Here is a 23,649-nt window from a genome sequence, read left to right as displayed (position 1 = left end):
AGACTGGGAATTGCTGGGAGAAAAAGGGATGCTAGCCCAGCCAGCTGGGCAAAACCTCCCTGGCCTCTCCCTTGTCCCTGCCCCAGGCTCTTCTCAGGATTCTACAGACTTCATATGCAAGAGTGGATTCAGGGCCCACAGGAGCAAAGATGGCACCAGGCTGCAGTGAAGTGATGGAGGTGACACTGAAGTCCTCCACTGCCACAACAGACATAAAATAGGTGAAGGGCTTCACGTTATTACCCGTCCCGCATCATTTCTCAGCACCTTCCTCCTCCTCCTCTCCACATTCAACTTTAGAGTCCACTTTGCTGGACTGGCTTTCATCAAAAATGGAGGAGGGAACAACTGAGTTATGGGATGAGATGGTGTGAACAATCCCAGCAGAGTGCTCTCCTCCTTGATCTGACAGAGACTGGACATCTTCAAAGTTTGCTGAGGAGGAAAGACATGGGGAGGGAAGAAGAGGGTGAACATGGCCAGGCAATCTGCTCTTTGCCATTCGCCACTTTGCACAGCCACATGCAAAAGACAGAAAACTTACCAGGAAGGGAAACTCCCAAGGCAGAGTTTCCCTGCCCAGGCTGTCTCTGCCCTCAGGAGAAATTTGAGCTTGTGCTTTTGTTGCTGGGAAGGAGCAAATGCAAAATAGCTAGTGATATTAGACCTGGTTCTACTGGCTGAAGAACTCATCCAGTCCTGCTCTTTGTGGATGAGGGACACAAGGGGATATCCTGATTATTTCCCCAGTCCATGGTAGGCAGATATGAGCTTGCTTAGACTGCACTCAGGGCTGGCAGAGGATGCGCATTCCAAGCCACAGACTTTCACCTGGGAATTCCTTCACCAAGCTGGGGAACCGGTGGCTGCTAAAAGCATGGACTTTCCATGGAGAATGAGGTCACGGAGAGCTCAGGGGAGGTGGGCTGGACTCCCCTGCTGTGTCCACACTTAGGACAGCCAATGCCAAACCCTCACCATTGTCCTGGCCTGCTGGTTCCCCAGTCTTGCGCTTTGCCTGCTCATCCTGCAGTCTTTTCTGGTCCTGATAGTACTCCAGCACCTCTGGGGGCAGCTTCTCACCCGGGGCGCGCGGAGGCAGCAAGAAGGTGTTGTGGCAAATGTAGCCCTTGAGCATCCGCAGGATCTGTGTGCATAGGGAAGAGAAACCATAGATGGGATGTGTTTCTTGACCTCCATTCCATGAACAGGCTCCCCAGCCAACCTATCTTCTCCCTCATTCCTTCCTCCCAACAACACAGACTATCCAAGCCCCTCCACAGCCTGCCAGCTGAGCTGGCTAACCCTGAAATGCCACCAGGCTTTGCCCTGGGGACTGCCTCCATCTCCCCGGCACAAGCCTGGGAACGCTGAAGCACTGTGGAGCTACGGGAGCATGCACATGGGGACCAGACCTTCCCTCTCACCTGCTCCTCAGCCAGTACTGCTGGTCAAACTCCAGCAAGTGAAACTCGATGGCGAACTCGCATGGGTTCTTCACCACCACTGTCCCCTCCACCCCACGGCTGTACGGCAGCACTGCTCCCAGCTCGAGCACTGCGGGGCTCAACTCCAGCTGTGGCTCCAGCCCCTGCCCCAAGACCTGCAGCTGGAGGGGCTGGGTGCGCTGGCAAATGTTAACCTTCATCTCGCTTCTGTAGGACTTCTGAAAAGAAAGAAGTGCAGAGAGCTCCTCCATGAAGTCCCAGGTGACAGGGCCTCAAATTCAACCCTTGCCCCAAGGTCAGGGATGTTACCAGTACCTCTAAGGTGAATGGAAAACAGATATTAACTTACAGCAGGGGCTACAGCACCTGCATGCTGGCTCTGAGTAACTGGGATGAATCCTGCTGTGAAGTGGAACTGCATATTTGGGGTCAGATGGATCTAAAATGGACTATCAGATGTTTCCACCTAGTCACGAGGGAGCGCAATGCTCATAAGAAAGGTCCTCATGGGTGGACTCAGCTCCCACAGGACTCAGGGGCTGCTTCACCTCCTTCTTCAGGGTTGTGTTGCCCAGACACAGTCCTGGCACTGCTGCATCAGGCAAACATCAGCTACATGAAGGAGGCAGATGAGCTCTCAGTGGCTACAGATAAGGGTCTTCCTCTCTGCTCAGTGCTTGGCTCTGGTTAAAGCCAGAGACAAGATGGTTACAGCCTGCAAACACACCGATGCAAGGGGGAAGATGAGGGGAAACAGGCAGATTTCCCCCCATGCGCCGAGAGGGAGCCACACCGCAGTGCCCTGATGCTCTCTGTGCCAGCTCCCCATTGGCATTTCAAAGCCCCTCTCAGAAGACTGTGCTGCAGGGGAAACTGAGGCACCGTGGGTACGGGGCTTGCAGAAAGCTCCATGTGCAGGCAGACCTCATCTCCTCCTCCCTGTGCTGAGTTCTAGTTACCACACTGCCCTGCCACACCTCCTGGGAGTGGCACCTGCCGATCTCACCTCTTCTGGGGGTAAAAGCCTGACTCGCACGTTGCAGCACTGTCCTGGAGCCAGGGCTCCAGCCGAGGACAGCACCTTGAAAACACAGGGCTTGGCCTTCGACTCCTGCAGCAGCTTCTGATGCACCCTCGCTAGCAAACGTTTGTCTGCCTGAGCACAAAAAAAAATTGTGGGAGGTCTCCTTGGTCTGCGAGGACAGACCGTCGGGTCCTGCAGTGCTCTGAGATACTGTCACGGTGCTGAGAGCACCCACATCCAAACTGGCCACGGCCACCACTGGTCTAGAACTGGAGGGAAGACACATAGGCAGGGCAGGCAGATGGGGAGGCGCTGTCCTTGGAGGACGAATGGGGGAAGATGGCAGAGAAGTGAAGCATCAGCTAGTGCACAGGTCCAGGTGAACCAGATTTGCTCTGTACTCTCTAAAGCTTCCTCACACGAGCTGTAGCCCAAGTGCTCAGGCAGCCACAGGGGCAGAAAAGGCAAGAGAGGCAAAGAAAACCCAACCAAGAAGTTAGGCGCTACACGTTGTCTGTGCTTTACCTTCTTAACAGGCTCATTCATGGTGATGAACCATTTACAGGGGACCTGGAGCTGATTGTGGAGCTGGACGGTTTCTTCCTGGCACTGTCCACACTGGACAGCGGAGAACTCCAGTCTGTCCCTGGAGAGGCAGAGGGACGGCACAGTCACGTTGGCATGGAGGCAGACATGAAGCGTGGGGCCTCTTGCTGCCTAGTGAAGGACAGAGCATCCAGCTGAGAGCCCAAGTGACATCTACTGCTGTCCCCAACCTGCTGCCTGCCCCAAAAGGTGGTGCGGGCACAGGGAGGTGAGGGACCATGAGGTACCTTGATGGGCAGGAGCACGTCCACCGCTCCCAGTGGCAGGTTGGCACTTGGTGGGTCAAAGCGCACTTCGAATGTCTTGGTCTTGCAGCAGGGCAGGTGCTTCACACAGTCCAGGTCCACGCTGAAACCTTGAACAGATGAAAATAAAGCAGCTGAGACACTCAAGCGACAGGAAATGTGTCGCAAGCACGTTAAGGCCATACGGGTGTCCTGGCTGGCAGCTCTGTGAAGAAGGCGGCAGCTCTTTGCCTCTCCGGAGAAGCCTGCCACTCTTTCTCCCTTGTCACCGCTCAAGGAGAAAGGCTTTTCACAGCCAGAATCCAAGGTCCTCATGGTCAAAAGGAAACATACTAGCTGAGGAGCATGGGTAATTCCTTTATCAGGCATCCCAGGGAAGGATGCGCAGGCCTCCCCAAAGGAGAACTTCCAACTGTGATTCCCACGGGCTGTGGTGCTCCCTGGAAAATAACTTAAGAGGAGACACCTGACCATCCCTCAGACACAGCCAGTCACTGTTTGATGGCACTGCAGCCTTACCTCAAGGCCTGTTTTGGAAGCCTATTTTGATACACCAGAGGACCTCACAGGCTGGTTTCTCAATAAAGGCTGAACAGAAGTGCTGTGACATTATGAACTCCAAACCAAAGCACTTCCAAACTACCACGCGGCCATCTGTTTGCAATGCAAACCCACTGCATGCACAAAAACTCAGATGATGCTCACGGTAACCAAAAGCAGAAGATGCTGAGAGGCGACCATGGTCATCAGCACATCCAGCCCCTGCAATCACGTGTTAGGGCAGCCACAGGCAGGCCACGTCTCTGGGCACTGCTGGCCAGGAGAACTCAGGCTCCAAGGCACCAAGCAGGGGGTACTAAGGAGGACAAAGCTATACAAACAAGCACTCAGAAAAACTCCCCATGTCCAGTGGCTTAAGCTAATCTGTCAGAGACAGCTCCTTCAAGCCCACATGAAGTCTCCCCAGCACTGGTTACCTGTGTCACACAGGACACATCCGTCAGTGTGAAAGGACACACGGAACTGCCCGGTGTTGGTGATCTTCACGATGTGTGTATGGATGTTCCCGAGAATGACGTAGCCAAAGTTCAGGACATACTCGGGCAGCTCAGCTCTGAAAGGAGGAATAAGGAACGCCCTTAAACCACAGCCTGGCTATGTTTCCAAGTGGATGGAAGATGCAAATAAAATGGATATTTCTGTATTCACTGCTGTAAAAACTCAACTCTAGCCAGTGAAACCCAAGCCTGACCACCTGGTAATAAGTCTTTGGCAAGTCTCGGGGAGTCTAGGCCCTAGGTTTCATCAGCTACCAATGCGACCTTAACAAAAAATCAGTTTATACTGCTCTGCAACCAGATCTGTTCCCAGAGAAGCACCGGTAAATGCAGTAATCAACACCTATGAGATTCGTGGGAACATCCTTTGCCAGAGCAATCCCACTCAGGAAAACACCTAAACAATCTGTTTTGCAGAGCCTCTTCCTCCTGAACTGGAGCCTACGGTGCCCATCCCTCCTCATGAAGGAGAAAAGGAAGGACAAGTTACCTAGGTAAGCCCTGCAGTCACACCAGCACCCAAGCCACCTGACGTAGGGCTTGTCAAGGATTTGTCAACCTGTGCCGTTCCCTGCTCTTTTTGCTTAGTGGGATCTGTTAGTTGGAACAAAGACGCCAGCTTTGAGTTGCCTCTTTCAGAGCTGGGCAGCAGGGATGCTGTCTGTGCTGTCTGGATGGGCTTGACAGTCGGCACTGGACCCCCTCAGCTCTAAGAGCAGAACCCATCATCGGTGGGGAGCTGAGTCCCCAGCTATTCCCAGCTCTGCAGGCACAAGGAGCTCTCAGGAGCAGGGGTGTGCTGCCGAGTGTTACCCTTGGGGTGCCTGGACATAGGGTACGGGAGTCCCCACTAACTTGAGAAGCCTCCGACGAGCACGCCGGTCAAAGGCAGTGTCCTCAGAGGGACCGGAGGCGAGAGCTTTCTGCTGCGCCAGGGCGCGTTCCTCTATCAGCACGTGCTCCATCTGCATCTGCAGCCAAATGTTGAACTGAGGAAAGCAAAGACGGTGGCTTGTTAGCAAAGGTCCTTCCCAAGGGAGAGGCTTGTCTATGAAAGAGGATCCCGCACTGCTCTGCTTGAGAGGGGTGATGGGGTCCTCCTGTCTCGCTGCTCAGTCTCTGTGACACCCCCTGCTCTCTTAGACAGGACCTTATCTGGGGGGAAATGAACTCCAGCATCTTTGCCTGTCCAGTCACTGTTATAAAAGCTGACCTGGCCAGACAAACAGACAGACAAGCCGGGAACCTTCCAGCACTCCAAGTATTTGCCTGCCCCCAGCCACTGCCAAACCAGCTTGGACAAAAGTTCTCTCCAAAAAGGAACCATGACAAAGCTGGTGCCTCTTGGAGACGAACACTGACAGCACGGTCCCAGGGCACAGTCAGGCTGCTGCTATGAAGCTCTGTAAACCTGGCAGGGCTTGGGGTGTGAGCCACAAACACCCCAGCGATGACCTGCATCTCTATTCACAAAGTACCATAAATTCAATCACATGAGCACGGTCTTCAGGATCTCTCCCTGGGGTAGTCCGGAAGATGGTGCGTCTACAGGAGGGACAGCTACCAGAGGTGGGCAGCCCCCGGGCCAACGCTGAGCTGATGTATGATCATGGCCAGATGCGGGCAGGGAGATCCCAAGTGCCAGCAGGGCCCCGGGAAGCCTGCTGCAGGGTGCAAGGGGCCCAAGTGACATGGCGGGAGGGTGGCAGTGACAAATGGGGCAGCAGCCATTCTCACCACGGTGCCCGAGTCGTCTATGGGTGGCTCCATGGCCGCAGCCTCCCCCAGAACAAGTGCTTTGTCCCTCTGGCTGTCTTGTTCCACCTTTGCTGTCACCTCGGAGGAACTTCTCGTACTTTTTGTTTCCTGAAAGAAGAAAACATCCACAAATAGAAGTGTGGGCGCAGCGCCATGCCCACTTAAGCTGGGAAGTCCCACTCCTCTGATGCTGGCCTCTCTCAGAAACAAACCCCTCGAGCAATCTATGCAAAATGGATGCTGCTACTCCTCTCTGAATCCTGATGCTCACTCCCACCCATCTTCCTCCCCACAGAGGAGCACCTCATCCCCTGCAATGCGATGCAAAGCCAAACCTGCCAAAATCCCTGCCAGCCTTTACAGCTTTCCCAAGCTTTTCTGTCTAGGCATCATCTTTGCAGGCCACCAACAGATACGCTGGCAAGCTCTGCAGGGTGGTTCGCGGGACAAAGCCCACATGGGCTCGTCTGCTAGACACTCAGGAAGCAACCAGAGGGTTGAGTGCTGGTCTGACAGCCCTGAAACCTCCAGGTTTGGTGGAGATGGCTGGGAGCTGCCCTATGGGCATACGATACGACATGGGGGAAAAAGCCAGGGACCTACCTGGGGAGCAGACAGGCAGTGCTCACCTTTGGTGTTCCTGGGCAGGCCCAAGTAGGTCCTGGGAGAGATCCCCTCTCCTTTGAGGGAGACTTCTTTTGGCTCCAGGTGACCCACTTGGACCTGGAAAGTCCTGAAGAAGACTCCTGGCACTCCTGGCAGGTAACGGACTTTAAGCACTTGCTCCTTGCCAGGTCCAATGTAACCCTGCAGGGCACAGGAGAAGAGGGAGGGAATGCAAACCAAAGAAGGTTTGGTGGAGGGATGGCTCAGATGATAGACATGCTGAGAAGAGAAGGCAGGTTCTCAAAGGTAAGAAATTATCAGACAACATCGCCTTCTAGCTCTCTTCTATCCAAAAGCTCAAGTCTCCTACACCAGGATGCTCTGTGTCCTTCAGAGGGCTTGTAGGGATGCATTCCCACAGCACAGACTGCCCTGCACTCAGCATGAGCACACCTCTCCTAGCAAGAGCCAGACGGAATAAATAAAAGCTCTTTTACCAGCCGCTGTGGAAGATGAGTGAACTGCCTGACCTCTCAGCAGAGCCAGCAGCTCCTCTCACAGCACGTCAGTGGTTCCCAGGCTGCTGTCAAAGGGCCTCACCCCTTATTAACGACCCCAACCAATCATCTCCTGCCTGTGCGGTTACACCGAGGGTGCACGAGTCTATCTGGACTCACAATGACCTGCAAACGTACATCTCTGGAAACGCAGGAGCAGAGACTAGGAGGAGATCTAGGGAAGAAGGTGTTGCCAGGAAGGTCACCTCCTCTCCGGGCTTCCAGAAGGACTGTCCGACCCCCGGGCTGGGCTCACGCCAGCCAGGTCGAGAGCAAACTCAAGCAGATGGCAACACAGCTCGGGGTGACTGGACACAGCCGCAGCTTTCCTCAGCTCGCCCTCTGTACACGGGGCTGGACCCTCGGCTCCCCGCTCCCCTCCACGCTGCAGGGACAAGCTACTGAGCGGGACGGATCCTGCCACTTGGTCCCCCGAGCCCTTATCCAGCGCACAACACAGCTGCAGCGAAAGCGAGCCCTGCCAAGCTGCCAGGGACGACAATGCTGTTACAGCAACAACCGCATGGGTCCGAGCAGAGCTGTGTCTTGGGAAGCTCACAGGAAGAGGGCATCAGCGTGTCATCCCTTGTAGGAGACAGGCATGAGGGAACGTGAAATCCTTTTGGCTTCCTCTTCCCATTGCAAAAAGTATCTAAGATATGAACACTGCTTCAGCTCAAAGACATCCACGCAGGACTGAGAAGCTGGGATGGTGGGATGCTGCAAACTCCTCTCCTTGCTATTCCAGCCCTGCTCCTCCCTGGCCCCCCCACTGCCCCACAAAGCTGCTGCAGAGCAGTAAAGCTGGAGGAGTGAGGGACCAGCACAGGGGCTGTTACAATTTCTGACCAAAGAGCTTCATGCCCAAGAAAGAGAGTATTGAAGTCTCACCTGGTCAGTGCTGGCAGGGGGCAGGCAGGGTTTGTTACAGGCCAGGATGAGGACTAAGTCCTCTCCGATCACACAACCCGGGTACGGTGACCCTCGGGAGAGCCTGCACCGGCCAGCGCCAGTGCTGGCACAACCAGAGAGCTCAGCAGCTGGGGTCCGGAGAGCTACCAAAGCACTCGTGCCTCCCGCACGTGGCTGCTGAATGACAGCAGAGCCACCCACCAGCAAAGGCCATTAAAGGGAGACTATTAGGACTGCGCTTGCCTGATCTTCTCTGCCCCCCAGCAGCAATTGCTTACAGCCCTCTCTCTCCTGGCTGCTTTTGTGGGTTTTTTCATGGCTTTTTTCCCTTTTTTCCCTCCAAACCTCTCCTAGGCAGCCTGACAAAGGACCAGGGTTAATCGCTTGCGCTACCTCCGTACTCACCGTGCTGGGCACGACCAGGGGCACGCCGGGCAGAGGGCTGTCAGCAGTGGCCGCGCTGGCACTGAGCACCGCATAGGTGAATCCCACCTTGCCGCTGTTCTGCAGGGTGACCTCTGCTTTGGTGACTTTGTTAAACAGCTGAAGAGAGGACAGAGGAGTGGGAAGTTACAGACACAGGCCCGATGCTGAGAATCTCCTTCCTCTTTCATTGGCTTGAAAGGAAATGAACCCAGCGCAGCAGCAGGGACCGCAGAGGACATATGGCACTTGACTCTCCTGGGTTAACCCGGGGAACCCACAGCCACAGGGTACATCTTAGCCCTACACAGGAACAGATATTTACGGCAGCACGCAGAGGTGCAATAACAACCATGTAAAGACCAGTAACAAAGAAATGAGGGGATACAAGCCCTCTGCCCTTTAAGGTGTCATCGAACAGCTAGCTGAAACAGAGAAGGAGGCATCGAGGCATTTCAGAGGATAAGGCACCTGCATACAATTACTTGCAAGCAAAATACCAGCAAAAAGGGAGACAGACGGTGCAACACATGCAGGGCCAACAGCTGGAAATATCTGTGGGGTTTTTAACGAAAAAGAAGTAAAGTGGGGATTATTCTGGGACATTCTCTCCAGCTTCAGTGACAGGAAGCCCAAGTTAACTCCTGGTTTGTTTTGTTGATTAATCAAGAGCACTGAAAAAGAGCATCTCCTTGCACCTCAGGCTTTAGGAGCGGATCAGTGGATGGATGTCTCAAGGCACGTCCCTCTGGAGATCACCGCTGGGATCCTGCCTGCCCCAGGAGGCAGCGTTAGGAACCTTGAAGAGGAGCAATTCCCAGCTTTGGGTGGGGGGGGGCAGGGATGGAGATGGCCATTAAAAACCACCCTGGATGCAGGACGTATTACTCAAAGGTTGTAATTCCAAGTCATACAGCTGACAAAGTAGCTGGGAAGGGGAGAGAGCCCTAGACCTAGGTGGGCAGCAACCCACCAGGGATGGTTTCAAAGACCGCTGCCAAGAGAAGTGTGCAGTACCTGCAGCCCGCAGTCGATCTCCATGGTGTCTAGGAGGTAGTCAATGAGTGAAGCCTCCCCACTCAGCATGATCTCATAGGTCGGGCCTCCCTCCACCTTGCACAGCGCCGTGACACTGGCGACGATGTTTGCGTGGCCAAAGAAGGTGAACATGACCTGCTGGCTCTCGCCCGGCTGCAGCACACTGTACAGCGGCAGGATGTCAAAAACCTGGAGGGAGCGGAGGAGAGATCAAGATGTCAAGCATCCAAATTGATGCAGAAGAGGAGCCATGGCTTGAAGCAAAGGACAGACATGACTGGAGGGGCCTGTTCCTCAAACACAGGCAAAATCATCCTAATCTCATCCTGCATCCATTACGCTTTCCAGTGGAGAAACCATGGGAAAAATCTCCCATACTCACTAACTAGTACATTCATTAATACACTACATCAAAGTAACTTCGGAGGTCTCATCTCTCTCTCTCTCTGATCTGCATGCTGCTCTCTCAAGATGCTGCAGCAAAATCTACTGCAAAAATTTCCTATCGACCACTTGATTAGTAACAGCAGGATGAATAATGCCCTCCATAGGTGCCGCACAGGTAACATCCTTAGCCAACCCTATGACATGTCCCGCATGGCCTCTCCAATGACCCGTTGCTTCAGCAGTGCTGTGCAACGTGCTGGGAGGGGTGTGAGGCCACTCTGTGAGCCATGCTGAGGGCCACCGGTGGGAGCGGGGGCTACATAAGCAAGTCAGATTCCCACTTACCTCCTCCACTCCCAAGGCAAGGGGCTCTGCCTCCATGAACGGCATCAGCTCCTCGATCCTCACCCGGCTCTGAGTCTCCGCAGCACCCTCCATCTCTGCAGCACCTTCCAGCTCCGCAGCAGTGGATGGTAGCAACTGGAAAACAGGCACCATGAGCTGCAGAAAGCAGCTGCCTGGTCTGGGTGAGACCACTCTGCTGCAGGCTCCACCACCTCACCAAGCCAGGAGCAGCTGAGATGGGACCTGGGTGCAAATCAAGCAGGGGTATGCCCATGGCATCAGTTGAGCGTGGGTCCAAGCCCACCCACAGATGAGACACAGGCTCCATATGCACTTCCTACACGCAAGCTTGCACGAGGAAGCTGCATGCGCCCAGCACTGAGTCCTGGCAGAGACCTCAAGGGTACTTTGCACCCTCGTGCCAGCCTGGCTTTGCTCACTCCTGCCCAAGGAACACACGGAGAACCCCATGCCTTGACAGGTTAGGTTTTCTGTGACAAAAGGGGAATGCAGCTGCAAGTGAGATTTATTAAAAACAGGAAAATAAGGACTTAGAAAGTGCTCAGCACAACTATCCCGTTTCAGATGGTGCTTAGATTTCATCTCATGCACTCATCGGTGCTGGAGAGCTGAGGATCTCTGCTCGGACATTCTTCTCCAACAGCGCCTTCCTGAAGAAGGCAGCTGAGATGTTTTTTTGTCTTGCAGCAGCCGAGAGCTGGTATCGAACCTCAAAGGCGCCATCTCTCAAGAGGAACCTCATCCCTGGGCTTCTGACCCCTATTTATAAAAGAGGGCTTTGTGACTGCTCTTGAAGTTTAAGAACACCCCCTTGTTCGCTAATGTCAAGAAGTGCTTTGTGCTGTGGCCTTGACTTCAGCAGAATCTGCAAGAATATTTACAGGACATCCTTAGACCTAGTCAGAGGCTCCATCTCCCCAGTAGGTAAAGCACTGGGGAGGGAAGAGTTTTCTCTCATCTCAATGCTCTTTCTGTTGTCTCCATGTTTTCAAACTTAGCAAAGCTTTGCCAAGCGTATATTCCCCAAGATGCTAACCCACATCTTTCCTAGGCCTGTGGTCTCCCAGCTCCCCAGGGAGGTTATATGGCGATTGCCTTGATAGAGTGACACAAGCAGAAGACCAAACTGCAATCTAGAAGCATCCTTTGAATCCAGAAGAATCCTTTGAAGCAATTTTGGATCCTACTTAGCCAGGTCCACTTGTATTTCCCTGGTTTACTTCCCGTGCATACATGGCAACAAAGCAGGAAATAAAGATGATTTCATGCTTCTATCCAAAAACATTCAGCCACACTATTCTTTACGTCTACAGGGTATCATTTCTCCTGATTCAGAAAAAATGTGCAGAGTTACAACATTAAAACTGCTGATATTTGGATGTAAGCAGGTGCAGCTCCCCTCCTTGAACTTAATGTCAACGCTGGCACTTTCAGAGCCTCTCGGGCTCTCTTACCTCCTTTTCTATTGCCCTAGGAGCAGCCTCTGTCCCACACGATGCACAACAACATGCCAGCTCCCACTAGTACCAAGGTCAAGCTCCAAAGCAGCGAGGTTCACCAGGAAGGTCAGCACATCAAAGGCAACTTTGTCTGCAAAGCCTTCTTTTATAAAAAGTAATCTCTGTGGCCATCACTGCAACACGGGCTCTTGGAGTAAGGCAGAAGCGTGAAAGCGGGTGGCTCCAGCTGGGCTTGAGAAGGTGCTACAAGCAGATCACTACTTGGCACGGCTTGATATGGAAAGGAAACTGGAAGCCCTCACATCATGATGCAGATAAAAGCCTCATTTGATGTTGTAAACAAAAAAAACCAAAACCAAACAAAAAACAAATTATCCCAAACCCAATGCAAGTCAGGAGAATCTGAGTGGCCTTCTCCAAGCAAAACTGTCCTATTTCTCCCTCCCCACAGAATCACAGAATCACTAAGGTTGGAAAAGACCTGTAAGATCATCAAGTACAACCAAAAAAAAAAAAAAAAAAAAAAAAACACCGAAAAAACCAAACAAACCACACCACACAACAACAACAAACCACAACACACCAAAAACCAACCCACCCAACACCACACAGCTCCATGCCCATTAAGCTACATCCCACAATGCCACATCCACACGCTCCTTGAATACCTCCAGGGAGGGTGACTCTACCATCTTCCTGGGCAGCCTATTCCAATGTTTCACTACTCTCTCAGTAAAGAACTTTTTCCTAATATCTAGCCTGAACCTCCCCTGGCGCAACTTGAGGCCATTTCCTCTAGTCCTGTCACTAGTCACTTGGGAGAAGAGACCAACACCCACCTCTCTGCAACCCCCCTTCAGGTAGTTGTAGAGAGCGATAAGGTCTCCCCTCAGCCTCCTCTTCTCCAGGCTAAACAACCCCAGCTCCCTCAGCCGCTCCTCATAAGACTTGTGTTCCAGACCCCTCACCAGCTTCGTCGCCCTTCTCTGGACACGCTCCAGCACCTCAATGTCTTTCTTGTAGTGAGGGGCCCAAAACTGAACACAGTATTCGAGGTGCGGCCTCACCAGAGCCGAGTACAGGGGCACGATCACCTCCCTGCTCCTGCTGGCCACACCATTTCTGATACAAGCCAGGATGCCGTTGGCCTTCTTGGCCACCTGGGCACACTGCTGGCTCATATTCAGCCGGGTGTCGATCAACACCCCCAGGTCCTTTTCTGCGGGGGAGCTTTCCAGCCACTCATCCCCAAGCCTGTAGCGTTGCCTGGGGTTGTTGTGGCCAAAGTGTAGAACCCACAGAAGCCCCGTGTCCAGCCGCTGGCCCTGCTGCCCAGCCCGCTCTCAGGGCATGTGGCAGCAGGGCACCAAAAAGGGAGGTTGGCATTAGCATGGCTTTTTAATGGCAAGCTGGGGGAGACAACGCAGGTGGTAGGCATAGAAGAAAATCTACCTTTGCTTCCAGGGAGTCATCTGCAACTGCTGGCTCTTGGGCAGGATCCCCCGCTGCTACCAGGGCTTCGGCTGGCTCCGCCGCACCCCCGTCCCTCGAGCTGCTCTCTGCAAATGCTGAGCGCTCTGACCGGCCTCCCTCCTTCTTTGGTGGTTGGGCTTTGATGAAATATTTAGGTGCTGGAGGGCTGAACCTGGAAAAGAACATAACTTTGATCACGGACCTGCAGTGGGAGGGAGGGGAGCCTGCACGAGCGGCCCCTTGGCAGGATGCAGCCCCTGGTGTGGCACTGGTGGTGTGAGCTCAGTGATGGATCTGACCAAGTAGCTCCAAAACCAGGATGGAGCAGGACAATGCTTGGAGCTGCCCAGGGATGATGCTGCTATAGTGGCTGTGCAGGCAGCTGGCAACTGGCTGCAAGGAGAAATGGAAGAGGACAGAGGGGAATGGCTTGTAGGGAGGTAAAAAGCACAGCAGGAAAGGAAAAGAGACACAAACTGTGCAAAAAGGTGAGGCTGAGATGCAAAGGGGCAGATCCGAACAGCGATGAGCCAGTACAGACCCACTGGTGCCCTCCTGAAAGCACCCACCGCCGCGGACCATGCCTTCCTCACCCAGAGGGCCAAAGCAAGAAATTTTGCAGCTCTACTACACCTTTATCCTGAATATTTCCCCTGATAATTACCCGCAGTCATAGGTCACTACGAGCAAGCAGCGATGCTGGCGGCTTTCCCAAAGCATGACCAGGCAGGAGCAGGGGTGGAGCCCGCAGCCTGCTGTGCCCTGACCGGACAGAGCCCAGCACCGCTCGGGGCACCCATGGACACTCTTGCACGCGCACGGCAACATGGAAAGACACGTTGAACAATTCCAGGCAGAGACTCGCAATTAAACAGCCCATTGATCCCTGATGAGTGCCAAAGCAGCAGCAATGAGCACTTTGGGGAAGGAAGCTCTGGTCATTTTTAATCAATATACGGCAAACGTCGATGACAACATTCAGCTCCCTGCTGTGCCGCAGGTATTCCCCTGTACATCTTCCAGCTGAACATCGCTGGCAGAGCAAGAAGTCACCTTCCAGGCAGGGTTTGCTGGCCAGCTGTAAAACCAGAAGGCAACCCCCATCCAACTGCAGCCCACTCAGGGCATGGATGACACATGGACATCTCCCACGCTTTGTCCTGATGGCACAGGACAAAGCCAGGGAGAGAGTCAACTACCTGACAGCACCTCGGGGCAGATGTGCAGCGCTTTTCACCCAAACAATGGTTTCTCCTTCGCCTCCCCTGCCCTAAATCCACTCCTCTAACTCCCTGGGGCTGCTCCCCGGTCTGCCGGGGCAAAGGAAAGCTCTCGGGGTCTGTCACCCTCATGCAAAGGAGGAGGCTGAGCCTCCGAAAACACAAGCGTAATACTTGAAGTGATTCCCACGCAGCCGTTCTGGGCTCCAACCTCCATCGCGATGGCCCAGGTAAAAGTCCTCCAGGTGTGCAACAGTGAAACCGTTGGTCAGAAGCCCCGGGGCAGCAGAAGCTGCCTCAAACCTGCAGCTTCCCAGCAAATGAGCTGGGAAAAAGCAGTGTCGTGCTGGAAGGCACAGAGCTGGAGGGTACGTGGTGAGGGTCACCATGCTGAAGGTGAACGTAGAGAAGAAGCAAGCTTACAGACACGTTTCAAATAGGAAATCATCACCCTCCAACCTTTGTTCTGATAAAGCATCACTGTACCACACCTAGTATATGGGTTTATGTCTCTAATACAGACTTGGTAACAATATACGCTCACTTACTCCTGGCTCCAAACCCCTCCTTGGCACTCACTGTATTTACTTCTCATCCTTTCTGGAGGGGAACAGGTCACAAATTTCCCCAAGTCTCCCTTGCTTCAGCTCCTCAATGCCTCTGTCCACGAGTACAGAGCCTCTCCGTAAGCCGCTCACGGCAGCCGGACTGCCACCCCAGAAGTGAAGCCTGCCCGGCACCCAGCCCTTGCTCCAAGAGACTCCTCCGTTTCCAAGAAAGAAGAGGCCACTTCTCTGTTACACCGAGCAAACCGCTTCTCAGCTGCTGCCAAACCACACGCAGCTGAAGGACACCTTCAGCAGCACATTTCCACCACGACTCAGTCCTCCTTTTCTAAGTTACCCATGGGATTGAAGCAGGAGAAACAGCACCCATAGGGCTACCAAAGCCCAAAGCATACTGCCCCAAGGAGCTGATAGCACTGGGGGGTGACAAGGGGGTATGCTCTACTGTCACCATCCCAGACTCCCCAGCAGCAGGGGCACGGTGGATGTATGCATTTCTGATGTATATTCTCGCTGCTCATGTTGCTACCTCTCCCCTCTGGTTGCTGACAGAACACTGCTGTCAGATTTTTGCCTTGCACCTTTTCTCACTCTCTACATTTTCCATCTTCCTTGTTATAAAAACATCAGCAAAGCAAAAAACTCATCAAATATAACACAGACTTGGGGTTGTGGGGTTTTTTTGTCACTACCAAGGCTGGGATCTGGCTTGCAGGGTCCCTGCAGGGCAACCTGCCAAGGGACATGGACGGAGAGAGGACAGAGGCATGAGGAATTACTAATGCTATAGGAAGATCCACTTGGGAGGAGAAAGGCTGCTGGTTTGTTCAAAACAAATTGGTTGAAAAAATCCTGGATGGAAAGGAAAGAGTCATCTTCTACATGTTTAGCCCAACAATCCCTTTCCCCAAAGAATCTACTGGCAAGTCATTACGCTGGATTTGTAGCCAAGACGCTCCCACTCTCCAGAGAGGTCAGATCAACACACGGAGGGGACCTGACATGCGCCACGGAGGTGCGCAGCTCCTGCTGATCCACCCTGGCACACGGACCGCATGGCGTGTGTTAGCTCTATCCCAGGGAGGGAACATGGCTCGCGTGAAGGGGACAAAGAGGTGATGCAGGAACAGCAACGCTCAAAGAAAATGACAAGGCATGGACCCTTAATAAAGGATTAAAACTCTAGAGAACAGCTAAGTTTGGGGATGAGCCTTTGGCAGCCTTTGTCACAGGTCTCTAAGAAAAGCCTTGTATAGCCCTTGGATTTAATGTCTTCCTTTTGATGGGAATCCCAAACAAAGCTGAGGAGCTGGGTACTGCCCTTAGAAAGGGGAACAAATCTGCCTTTCAGGAAGAAACCTTTAAGATAAGAAAGATGATGAAATGTTTGAAATTGACTCCAGATCTATTATCTCCTGCTGGGCCATTCTGGAGATCCTTTCCAACACTGCAGAAAACATCTTGGTGCAAAGGCTTAACTCGGCTTTGAGCTATCAAAGGTCCAAGAGGTAAGGAGAGCCTATTCCTACTCTGTCTCTAACCACATAGAAGAAGAGTAACCAGGAGAGATTTATGGCTCAGCAGTGTCAGAGAAGGGGCATGGGTTGGCGTGAGTTGGGCATGTCCAACCACACAGCAACGGTTGGACTGTGTTGCTTATATGATTGCTCTGCTCAAAGTAGCAGCAGTGACTGAAGAGTAAGGAGGAAAAAATGCGTTGAACAATTAGAAGAAAAAAAAAAAAAAAGAGATCTAAGCACACAGCGTCCCTTCCAGGCAGAGAAACAACACTCTTCTCTCCTGTCCAAAATAAACATGTGTGTCTGATTGATGCTGCTGGGAGTCTCTGATGATTGGCTCCAGCAAGGTTAGATGTATGGTCAGTTAAACTCTATTGATCTCACCTTCCTGAGACCTGATGTTTGATTCCCTCAGTGTCAGACTGAGTGACCTTGATCTGACCATTTAGAATACCAACAGTGCTTAATGTGGACCAGAAATAGTATCTGACACGTTGCCCTTCTGCAGGGCTCTTAATGAGCAATTTGAGGTATTAATAGCTTGGAGACAGTCTTCATTTCCAGCTCTGCCACAAAGGATCACATGGTGTCTGCTGAGGGACGCGGAGAGAGTACATTACTGCTTAACCAACATGCAGAGCAGAAAAGGGAGCTGTCGTAACGTCCGCAGCGCTAACGAACCAGCAAAGGGGCTATGCCCAACCCTTTGGAGCCGAGGCTGCTATCCTGCTAGATGCTTTGGACCCTCAACTGCTACCGACTCAGCAGAGTTAGGTGACTCTGCATCCACTGGAAAACCCATTTGCTACGGTAATCAAAACTGCCCAGACTAGACTTTTGTACTATGTAGAGAGGCCACAGTGGGAGGAACTGCTAGAAATGTGTTTATAGATGTGCTCTGGCATGACTGCATGATTGGCTTGGAAACCACAGACCAGCGCTGGGTGGCCCTGCTCCCAGGGGATGTTCAGACAAGTCCTCCCACCAACATCCACAGCTGTACCCGAAGCTGCAGCAGAACCTGCCATTTCGCTGTAAGACACTAAAGACCTGTTTGGTGAATGTGACGTGCCATTGAACAGATGAAAACTCACTTCACCAAGGTGGTGTTTGCCTCAGGCCACAAAGGTCTGAGAAAGCAGCTTTCCATACCAGCTTCCCTTCCCAGGGGAACCAGTACAGGGGCTACAGCAAAGCAGCAGCAAGAGACTGGGGACACGGCACATCGTTCTGGTGGCAGTGCCTGTGTAGGTTCTTCGTATGACATAACAACAAATAGGGTTGGCAGAGAAGGAAGAGAGCTCCTGTTACAGATCTGCTTCTCCAAGTGCCTAAGCGTGGCTTTGTAGCTCCAGAGACAAAGCAGGATTCTAGGCTACGGGTTATGCAAAAAGTGTTGGTAGCACCTTACAGTCCCAGCTTCGCTGAAGAACGCTGCCTCTTTCCCAGCATCAAACTGGTGGAGATCACCTAGTCCCTGCACATCTAGCCTGACCACAGCTGGTATGTGTTCTTTCCACAAGGGAAAGTTGAAAGCAATTTGTCGGATGCCAGGCAAACAGCTTGGTCTTTGCAAAGTACAAACAGGACACCGGGAAGAAGAGCTTCAAGGAGAGGGTGGAGGCGCACATACCTCATCTGGTTCACGTGGCTGTCCATCAGGAAGGACCAGTGGTACCGGACAGGAAGTGGGCTGCAGTTAGTCATCTTGACGTAACGCACAGCTTCGGTGTCATTCAAGACGCACCCAAAGTCCACGGCCATGGTCGGGAAATGGAGATTGGGGAAGTAGACCTCTCCCCGAACGGTGACCTGCTCCTCCTGAGGGTGCTCGAGAAAGCGTATCTTCAGAGCCTTCTCTGCTACCCAGGTATTCAAACCCTCTTCATAAGCAGGGTTAAAGCTGATGGAGAGATGAAGTTCCTCTCCTATCTCCAGCTTCATGGGCTGCAAGGAGATGAAGAGTATTAACCACCAGTGTGATGAAGTCCCAAGTTCTGACGGCATGAAAATGTAAATATTCAACATGTGACCCCAACGTGGCCTTCTCAGTTCATCTTTCCTTTTCTTTACAGTGTGCACCTGCCCGCAAGCACCACAACACTCTGGTCTGAGACTATCTCAGGCTCATGCCTCTGGGCTCTGCATCCATACAAGAGGCAAAGAAAGATTGTCCTCCTGAATTCTGGACCCACAGAAGCTATATGCTAAATACATAACCAAACCAGCACTCTGGCAAGCCAGGGCCTTTTGCCCCGACTCTAGAGGAACATCTTTTTCCTCACAGCACAAGCGCAACGGCATTGCAGCCTCACCCTTGCAGGTGCTAGTCACTGGCACAGCACAGAAATGGTGGCTGTGCCTACCACAACACGTTTAGCAGAGTCCATACCCAAGACCTTCCAACAACAACAGGGCAGGTGCCAGGGAGCAGCTGGAGGAGCTTCCTCAGCCTTCCTGAAAGCAGGGCTGCCCTTGAAGGGAGCAAGCTGCTCTTGAGGTTATCCAAGGATGGCTGCTGGAGAGCTAGGATGGTTTCCAGGAGACACCTTTACTACATGGCATGCCCAGACCTAGTTGCACGCTCCCCTCTCCTCATGGCTTAGAGCCAGGACGTATTTCCCCAATTCAGATGATAGTTCATTTCCTTCAGCAACTCATTTCAAATCTAATTTAGTTCAGGCTAGTCTACTGCTGATTCTAAAGAATAAACCTCCCTACCAGAGGACCTCCCAACAGAAATGCACCACCACTTTCCTCCCTCTTCAAACCCCACCAGCACGAAGGTCCATGGCTGCTCACCTGAACATCTGCGGGGAGGGGCTGCTGGTCCGCATCGCAGATCACGAAGGGTTGCTCCAAGGCCAGGACAACGCTGAGTGGCAGGGAGGACATGTTTTTTAATGAAAGAGGCTTGTACTGCAGAGTTAGGACATCACTGGGTTGCTACAGAAACAGGAGACAAGGAAAAAAAACAACCTGAAGCAGCCACGGACCTCCTTCCCTTTTCTGATGCATTTCAAGGTTTTCAACCCCAAAAGAGCATACATCTCTATTTACTATTTTTATTCACTTCTACCCTTCTAGAAAGGTTTCCTTGAAGTAGATCAGATGCTTTTCATCTTTAGAAACTACAGCATCCCCCGGGGGACAGGGAAACAGTCTCATGTACAGATGGGGGGATAGGACCCCGAGAGGAGGCAGCTGCTTGAACAAGATCAAAAGAGAAAGTGAACCCAGAGCTTTTGTCCCTGCGTGGTTTATAGAAACTAGACAGGGTTTGGGAAACTACTTCTGGGTGTATTGACGTCAAACAGCTGCAGCTTCGTAGCACTCGATAAATCAGAGCGTGTGGCATCAAGCAGACCACAGGCAGACATCAGGCAGAGCTGAAAAGCTTCTAATTAAATCTGAACTGCCTACGCACAGGATTTTGTGCTTCTCTGGAAGCCTGGGAACTGGAGGAGAGACCTGAAAACACAGAAACTAAATAATGAAGTATCTTCTCTTTTTCAGACACTTCGCGGGAGAGGGAAAGATGATGCAGGAGTCAGGATCCAGAGACTAGAGGGCTCCTGCTTTGTGTTGGTATTACCATCACTGCAGCTGAAGGACATCTGCGGGTCCTTGGAAGAAAGTGAGGCTTGGGGAAATGCAAAGAGCATACCAACAGCAGAGAAGGCAAAGAGAGACAAGAGATCACAGTTTTCCCTCATCAGCCTGAGGAGCGGACAGCTCTCTCAGTTTTTCTCAGCTCCCCTACAGGACCAGTGTTCAGACTTCACCGTGCCTTGGAGGAGGATCCTCAAAAACCTCCCTTTATCCTGAGTACAGAAACTGGTGTCTCTCTACAAGTGGCCACGATCCCCCTTGGCAGAGCAGCTGTAATCTCAGTTTTACTTCGGTGAAGTTAAAAACCAGTCCCATCCCTAAAAACGTCCTCACTTACTTTACAAAGCACCTCAGGAGGGGTGGGGTGGGGGGGGGTTAGCAACGCTCAGCTGCAGCTCTCTGCTCTCCCACCTGCAGTCCCAGCACACGAGGGGGCTGCACAAAGCCCATGCTGTTCTCGTGGGTCCCACACGTCTCACCCTGCACCCTTGGCTCAGCAGCTCAATTCTGTCTCCACATCAAGAAAGGCCGAATACGGCTGGTGAGACTGTCCCCAAGCCCAGAGGAGCGAAATAATGATCTCAGTGTTAATGGCAAAAGCTTGGTCCTGCTCAAATCAATAGCCAAAGCCCTGAGGACTCAGAGAAGATATTTAACTTCCCCCTTTGAACACAAGCACACACACCCCACGGGCTCTCAGCCATCAGCCAAGCTATTCGATGCCAGCATGCAATCCAAAGACTTACCTTCTCCACCCGGAAAGCGATTTCTCTGGAGGATATTTGCAGAATGGGAGCAACAAACTCACAGGTGACGTCCACTTGCATAATCTGTGCCTTCCCTGCCTTGCTCCCCACCATGGCGTGACACAGCAGCCGCTCCTTCACTACCTGCATGCAAGAGTCACACGTCACCCAGCGGGTGCTAGCAGGGCGTCCAGAAAACACCCTGCATTTGCTAGCCACCCGACCATGGACATACAGGATTTTGATAGCCCGGATAAAAACTGCGCCACGGGGTCTTGGCCATCAACAGGTATTACTGCCCTAAAGTTACAGTCACTCGTCTCCTCAACAGCCCCCTCTCTTTCTATGCTGCACCCTATTTATTCTGCACTCAAATGTCCATACCGCTACACCCCAACATCCACAAAAGGCACTTGAGTCACATGCTGTCTACAATCGTAATAATCCCTGCCCCAAATGATGCTTGTTTTGATGTGCCCCATTGCTAAGCATAATGCTTACAGAAAGCTGTAGGAACTTATTAAAAATATATATAACTATATTAAGGGAAACAAGTGGTAGAAGGGCCAATGCCAGCAAACCCTCCCTTGGAAGCTTAGTGGAAAGGATGCATGGGAAAAACCCAAATAGCCATCCTGCCTTCAGGTAAAGAGGGGATCACTCATTCCTAGGATGTACTGTGCCCTCCTAGAGCTGCTTTGAAAAGAAATCTCCCCAGGAAAGAGATGTCTTGCACATCAAACAAAAACCCTCTGCTGAAGCTGGATGCTTCAAAAGTTCAAGACTTTTCCCTGATTTCTCATGGTTTCACTTTCCCAAATTCCTCCCGTCGTTTCTCACTCTTCCCTCTGGTACAACACCACAACCCAAGTCCTCCTCGGAGTCTACAGCCTCCAAAATCATCTGTGTTGCACGGGCAGTGCAGGCAGTTGGGCTTCTGACCAACCTGAAGAGTATTAAGTTCCCAAGACCCAAGTAAGGTGGAAAGCCCACTCCCAGGGTCTGGGCTTTGACTGCATGAGCCAGGTAGCCACAGCTGAGCTCAAAGATCCCCTTTGGCCTTTCCAGGCAAGACACTCACCAGTGCCCTGATCACTGCCTTTCCTTTCTGGTACTTTTTTCCCTCTTCAGCAAAACCTTTGGGCTCAGAACTGCACAGGGACAATCCCATCACAGTCAATTGAGTGAGTAATCAAGTCTTCCTCAAGCTGCCACTGAGGCAACCCTTTAAAAAACCTTTCAAAGCACTGGTATCAGCAGGAGCTTAATGCAGATTTAGTCCACATTTGCTTAAACATCTGTGCCCACTGGTCCTGGAGCCAGGGAATGCGCACCAGGGTTAGCTGGCAGTTTCTCTGCAGAGTTGGATTTCCCCTGGAAAGAAGGGTCCAGGAGGAACACCCAGTGACCCTGCTGAAATCCCCCCTCTCAGCTGCCGTCCAAGGGTGCTGCAAGACCTGGCTGCCCTTGGGACACCGGGGCTAGCTGAGAGACTGGGGTGAGCTGTTATGGAAATATTGACAAAAGTCAAGCTGTCTGTTATAATGATCCCTGGGAACAGGCTCCCACATGGGGAATGATCATTAGAGCTGACGCACCGTGTTCAGTTTTCTCCTCCAGGACTCACGGCTAGACAAGCCCTCTGCTTACGTTTGTCTACAGAGGAAAAATGATGATGCTCCCAGATGCTCCCTCCCTTCACAGGTGGTTTGTTTTGCTCGCTGCTTCCCCCAGATAGATCACCTTGCATTTTTTAATCTACTTTCTGCCTGTGCTCCTAGTCTAAGTGTAACTTACTTTCCCTGCCCTTCCTTTCTGCCTCAGCACACGACACCTTGTAACCTGCCCTTGGCCCCTGAAGTAGCAATACTTCCTTCAGCCCCCATTTTGGTGTCAGCAAGTTGGGTTTATGGTAGCTCTAGAAACACGAAAAAAAGCCTTAGCAACTGATGGTGGCCAGCAAGAAAAGCAACTGGTACTGCCATGGTAACTTGTGGCAGTGAAACAGTTTCTGGAAAGCTCTTGCTCATTTTCACAGGAAAATGTCGAAGGGCTGCAAAAGAAGTCCCAGTGGACGTGATCTGATGGAAAAGGCTCAGCCCTCATGGGGGATCTCACCTGGGGAGCGCTAGAGAAGCCTTCCAGCGTCATCTCCATAGTCTTGCCCGGCATCAGCTCCATCATCAGCGGTCGAAGTTTAAACATGGGGCAGGCAGGTTTGGGGCTCTGGGAGGAATCTTTGCCCTTCGTGTTACTGATGGCTGGGAGACGATGATGCTGGTGAAAGGGGCTGAAACCTTCCGTTGTCCAATAGAGGTATTGGGTGCGTCGTCCTTTATTTGTCATCTTGAAGTGATAACAGCAGGGATCCAGGCTAGAAGAGAAGCAGAGATGGAAAATGTCACGGGAGCTGCTATTTCCCAGCGATCACCCAGCTTCAGCACCCTGATGGCATTATCTGACTGCACACTCAGCAATAAAGGCACCTCCAAAAAGGCTGACCTAGCTCAAAGCTACAGCAAGAGCCAGACCTTGGTTGCCCCGAAGTTTATCACCATCCAGCAGCTGGTCTGGTTGTGTACAGCAAGGAAAAACTTTGTGAAGAACGTTGTGGTGGGTTGACC

General features: G+C 52.2%; 1 pseudogene; it reads right to left on the bottom strand.

Annotated features, from left to right (window-relative positions):
- Positions 1-253: 253 nt before the first annotated feature.
- LOC132317614 (hydrocephalus-inducing protein homolog) overlaps positions 254-23,649 on the bottom strand; it is a 70,300-nt pseudogene continuing 46,904 nt past the window's right edge.

Source organism: Gavia stellata, chromosome 10 (genome assembly GCF_030936135.1).
Source record: "Gavia stellata isolate bGavSte3 chromosome 10, bGavSte3.hap2, whole genome shotgun sequence".
Taxonomy (NCBI): Eukaryota; Metazoa; Chordata; class Aves; order Gaviiformes; family Gaviidae; genus Gavia; species Gavia stellata.
The sequence above is the reverse complement of the archived record's forward strand: the minus strand, read 5'-3'. Positions and strand labels throughout refer to the sequence as shown.